Source organism: Lycium barbarum, chromosome 4 (assembly GCF_019175385.1).
Source record: "Lycium barbarum isolate Lr01 chromosome 4, ASM1917538v2, whole genome shotgun sequence".
In the NCBI taxonomy this organism is placed as follows: Eukaryota; Viridiplantae; Streptophyta; class Magnoliopsida; order Solanales; family Solanaceae; genus Lycium; species Lycium barbarum.
In genome coordinates this window covers 84,188,368-84,194,367 of record NC_083340.1, presented here as the reverse complement: position 1 = coordinate 84,194,367, position 6,000 = coordinate 84,188,368, and positions in this window count along the sequence as shown.

Here is a 6,000-nt window from a genome sequence, read left to right as displayed (position 1 = left end):
TGCCGTGAGGGCACTAAGCTCAACCCGTAGGCGAACTCTAAAATCAAATACAAGGTCAAAATGCGTAAAGTAAATGTGAAAAGTTAAGAAATACAACCCAAGGTACTTAATAGTCTTAATAATACTCGAATAGAAATAAGTCTTAAGTTAAAGTATTCCCCAAAATCTGAAAGTCACAAGTACAAGAGCTGCTAATCTCAATACAAGTATGAATAATAAATAGTTGTCTGAAGTAATAAAAGATAGAAAATAAGGATAAGAAGGAGTCTGGCGTAGTGGAACCATCATCGGCTCACCCTAAACTCCAAGAGAACACTCCAAAGGATCTACAAGCCTCGATCTCCACTCGTACCCACACCTGGACCTGCACACTGTTATATCCCGTGTTTTCACGCGTTTGGAAAATTTGAAATATCTTGGATTTTTGAGAAATGAGGTCAAATTTGATTTTATTTGACATAGGAGTTGTGCATGAAGGAATATTAATGTGAAAGTGTCGGGGAAGGTTAAGGGCAAAATTGGAATTTCGGAAATTAGTTTCGGGAATTGTAAAACAAGGATTTAAATCCATTGGGCCAAGAAAAGGGAAGAGAAAAATTTGGGCCCAACATTAAGGGGTGGCCGGCCAAATAGGCCCAAACCCACCTTATTAATGAATAATTCTCCATGTGTGAAATAAGTATATGAGTCATCTTCCTTTTTAGAAAGTTCAAGAATTGAAAAGAAGAACAAAACAAAGCAAAACAAGAGCAAAAAAAATAAAGGGTTTCGGGTTTGGCCATAGAATTTCACCCACCAAAAATCTTGCTCCTAAAATTTTTCTTTTGTGGTATTTCTACTAAGTTGAGTACCCTTTTCAACTTGGTGTAGTTGTTTTGGAGGAAGGAGCCCTTGTTTCATCAATTTGATCATATATCCAAGTGAAGAAGACTAGAGAAAAAGGTAAGGATTCATTCCTTTTTATTGTGTTATGAAGTTTTGTTTGTGTTGTAGTATGTGGGAATGAGTTGATTGTACGGAAAAATGGAAGTTTACCAAGTGGGTATGTATATAGGCATGTGGCCGTGTATATATGTATGTGTATAATTATAATGTGTTTAATTTATATCATATTCTAGTTGTGGTTGGGGGTGAAATGCATATTGGAAATGAAAGTTGAAGGAATTTGATAGAAGTTGGAAAATAGTGATGTAGCCGTGGGGTGTCTTTGGTAGAATGAGAATGAATCAATTTTGTTTAACAAGTTAGTAGTGTTGTTGTGATGTTTGCAAGGTATATGAAAGTAAAACGATGTAAGATAGCATTGAAATGGAATGTAGAAATTTACGTCATTTTAATACGATTTTACGACATTGTGAAAATGAAGTTGTTAGGTCGTAAATTATGATGATCATTGATAGATTTGGAAGATGGAAACATGTTATGAATATGTATGCTAAAGATTAGAAGCCTTGGATGAATTATGACTTTAGCGGAAAGTTTGTATATTATGTATATCGTGTGTATAACTAGAGGAAACGATATGAAATGCTTCTAAAGTATGTTATGACGATCTAGATTGATAATGAATGTGAAATCATTGAGATTAGTTTGGAAATTAAAGTTGAAGTGAAGCTTATGACATTGTGTTGGAAAGATAGCTAGTTAAGTTATATTGTGTCTATAATGATTGTTGTTGTTGTTGATGTTGTTGATTGGGTTGTTGTTGATTGTTTTGGCCGAGTTGAATTCTCGGGGGTGCTATATGTATAGGGGAGGTGCTGCCGAAATTTCGGTAGACATATATGAGTTAAGTTGAATTCGTAGAATCTATACCTCACAATTGGTAAATGTGACCATTTGCAGATTTTGGTCGAAACGGGGAGTGAGCTTGGATAGGTGTACAAAGCCAAAAAGGTATGTAAAGCTACCCCGATCCTTCTTTTGGCATGCCTAAGTGTATTAGAATCGGATTCGGGCCTCGAAAGACTTTCTGCCCATCGGAATCCGCAAGTGAAAATATCACTTTTCCTTTCAGTATGATTAAACTCTTTTGGTATGCTTTCTTGGAAATTATGCAAACTTTCTCTAAACTCCATGGAAAGCTATAGAAAGTCTGTAGAACCTTTGTAGGTGACCCCATAAGCTTAAAACATGTAATTTGAGCCCACCGCCTTGCTTGTTCCGAGGTGGGCCCACTATTCTCGGTTTTGCCCTTATTGTACTCAAGCCTTGCTTTCGAGCGGTCTTTGAAAGAAATGTTTTGACTACCATTCTAATTACCTAACAAAAGTTGTTTTAAATATTCCATTAAGTCTGATAAATTGTTTTGATACTCGAAACTCATTTACTATGATTCCTTCCGACTTCATTGGATCGGTTTGTCTTTAATATGCCTCATCGAGTCTATGGAAACATTCATGATATTTTAATTGCATTAGTCTCTCACTAATCCATTCGTGGATGCCCCAATGTTTCCCACACTGAGCCCGGGCCAGGATATGTTGTCAAGCGTGATCCTTTGCATTGTTCGCCGTGCCTCGATGTGAGGGGGCAGGTATACGCGTACATGGGTTTGTGGAGTATGCTGTGCCATGTACGCTTGTTCTGATATGATTTACTATGGCCATATGATATGACATATTATGATGCGGGGTTATGCCCCCTTTTCTGATTCTTCTGTGTTGTGGCACCAGCGTCGGGAGGGTGGCCACGTTCTGTCTGCCGAGTCCCTTGGTAGGGGCCGGATTTGATATGACATATGTTTCTGTACACACTCTGCATGTTTTGAAAATATGTATCTGATACTTTGGGTCTTCTGGTTACTTTCTGTACGTTCTGTACCAGTTATGATTTTGTTTCTGTAATTCAAGCTTTACATATTCAGTACATATTTCGTACTGACCCCCTTTCTTCGGGGGCTACGTTTTCATGCCGCGCAGGTACCGACGACAGGTTTGCTGATCCGTCCGTTTAGGATCTTATTCTGCTATTTTGGAGCGCTCTTTTATTCAGAGCCATCTTTTGGTATAGTCTGTCACTTCTATATATGTATATTCTCGTTCATGGGTACGGCGGGGCCCTGTCCCGTCATATGATTCTGTCGGTCTGTTTAGAGGTCTGTGGACATGTTTGTGGGTTGGAGTCTTTCTGTACAGATGTATGTATATGTCGTGTTTGGGCGATTCCATTCGCCGCGGCGGCCGGTCCGCATATGTTAAATGCTGCTTTTGTCGGCCCTGTGTGGCCCTTGTTGGTATTTTCTGCGTGTAGGGTATATTGGATAGTCCGTAAAACAAAGGAAACTCTACCGAAATTTTCTGGAAATTAATTAAATTTGAAACAAAGCCTTGTCGGCTTCTGCCATATACTAGAATGCGTTTGAGTGCCCAGATCGGGCACTAGTCACGGCCTACGGGGTTGGGTCGTGACACACACAAAAGGTTCAACAACTGTGGAATGAGTATGAGAAGGACGTGTACCCAGCAACATCGTTGACCAACCCTAAACTATAGTGATGAGAGGGTTGACACTTCCAATAATCCTCTTCTTGCTTACTTAGTTTAATTCCACAGTCTATAAGCATTCAATAGGTAGCGAAAATATCCATAACTCAATCGGTTCATAAAATTCATGACTTTCTAAGTATGGTCATAAATATTCAGTCCTTTCATCAATTAAGGCAGGTATAGTTATAAAGCTTCAACCTTTCCATCAATTCAGACACATATGGCTTGAAATCAAGTCAAACATGCATAGATGGCATGGGATGTAAAAGAATGTATGCAACGCAAGTGAGTAATATGCAATGCATTAGCCATATGCGCCGATATACACATGCTCCTGCAGTAGGTTTCACGTGACCCATTGGGGACTCATGAGGTCCATGTACCTACCCGGAATACTAGATCTCCTAGATCACATTGGGTACCAGCTGATAAGCTATAATATCATCATCACTCCATCCATGTACCATATATAACTTGCCTATATACCCACCCAATTGCACCCCTTGATTACCTTAACCAACACTATATAAAAAGTCTAGTAAGTCTCAACTTTCTTTAATTCGAAGCCGAAGAGACATTCTGTGGACTTACCCTTCCTTTGAGCTTTAGAATGAGCTCACTATGTTCAAATATGATATATATACATAAGAATAAGAGTATATCAATACCTATAGTACCATATAAAGGATTCGGGTCGAAAAGTCAACTCAAAACCCCGTCCTAAATCTTGAAGGTTAAAACTGTAATTTCATTATAAATCAGGTTCAACATAGTTAAATTAGTACTCTACGGGTTTAAACTAATCCAATGATATCCATATTGCTATACGTAAGGCTAGAACCCAGAAATGAACCCAAAAAGGTAACCCTGAGCCCCCAAGGGAAAAACTGTCCCGACCCATTTTGGGCTCGTGCGGGCACCTACCTTCCCACCTTGGTAGGCGAACCCTCTCGGTTATACAACGCTTCAATCACATAAATTTCCTTAAAGCATTTGGAAATTAAGAAAACAGCGGAATTTCATTTATAAATACAAACTCGAATGTTACATAATTTAACAATACGTTTTTACAAACTCGATACAATTTCTCATGACCTGGTCTAGACTAATACAAGTACGACTAAGTAAATTTCAGAGTGACATCATATACTAAGACTCAACCTCCAATCCCGTAATGAAATAGGAGGAGGCCTTCCGGACAAGCACCGCATAACTTCTGCATATACTTCGATCAATCACTTGAGACAATCTGCACCCCAAAAAGGGTGTAGCAAGTGCAATATCAGTACAACCACATGTATTGAGTGGGTATCATAGGCCGACAACGGCTAGTAACACATATTGGTAAAGAATTCACGAATAATGATGATAATCGCTAAATCAAGTCCATATCTCGAAACAATAGATCACAACTTCCATCTAACTTAGGTCACAGCTAATCTATCATAAATTATAAGATGGCTGAACACATATATAGATTCTCAACATCTTTACCATTCCCAGGTCGCTCATCCGTGTTTTAGGAGCGAACTCATTGTTACGACTCCTTCATGTCCAACCTCGCTTAGCATGACACACTACTAGTTTTAGGTTTGTTTAACAGGCACAAGTCAGCAATATAAGTTACAAGAGTTGAGTACAATTGTTCATCATTACCTATGTATAGCATCTAAACCCCATATGATAAGTCTGAGTATATCTAATCTTGGAACAACCAACACAATCGTCACAATACTGTCATCATGACATCTCACTCAAGTCATAATGCAATGCAATGCAATAATGGTATGAATATGATGCCATATCATGCTATGCAAATGAGATGTACACATGTACTCCGGACGGGAATATCGATGTCTCGGCAGCATAATCGAGTGTGACTCGCGAAGTTTGAGTGCCACCCGTCCCGGATCTTTGCCAAACAGACAGACGGGACCCTAGCTAATTGCTCACAGGGGGAGTCTCAGCGGCACCACTGTGGGGGACCCGCAGAGCCCATGCACTACAATCTATTTCGAAATAATATCGGAATCGGCCATGCAACAACGATGCCTGAATATAATCATCGAACATCAAACTCCTCACAATCACTCGAAAGAGTTGTCAAATATCAGTTTCATAAATCAATGATTCCCGAATTGAACCTCGGACATCGGCCTCCTCACAATCACTCAAGTAAAAGATTTTATCAAGTATCAATTTCATAAAAACAACGATTTCGGAATGGATCTTCGAACATCGGCCTTTTCACAATCACTCAAGTAAAAGAGTTTATCAATATCAGTTTCGCTCATTAACGATACTGGATTATCACTGGATATCGGCCATGCATGATAAATATGAGAGAATGCGTGCAATGCATATGCCAATCACCAACAGTCGAGCTCAATATCACAAATACCACGACGGTTGGGTCAACAACGTATCACATCACAATACCAACTGTGGGTATGCCAATATATATCCAAGTACGAATACCAACAATGGTAAGTCAATCCTATACGAACTAGGA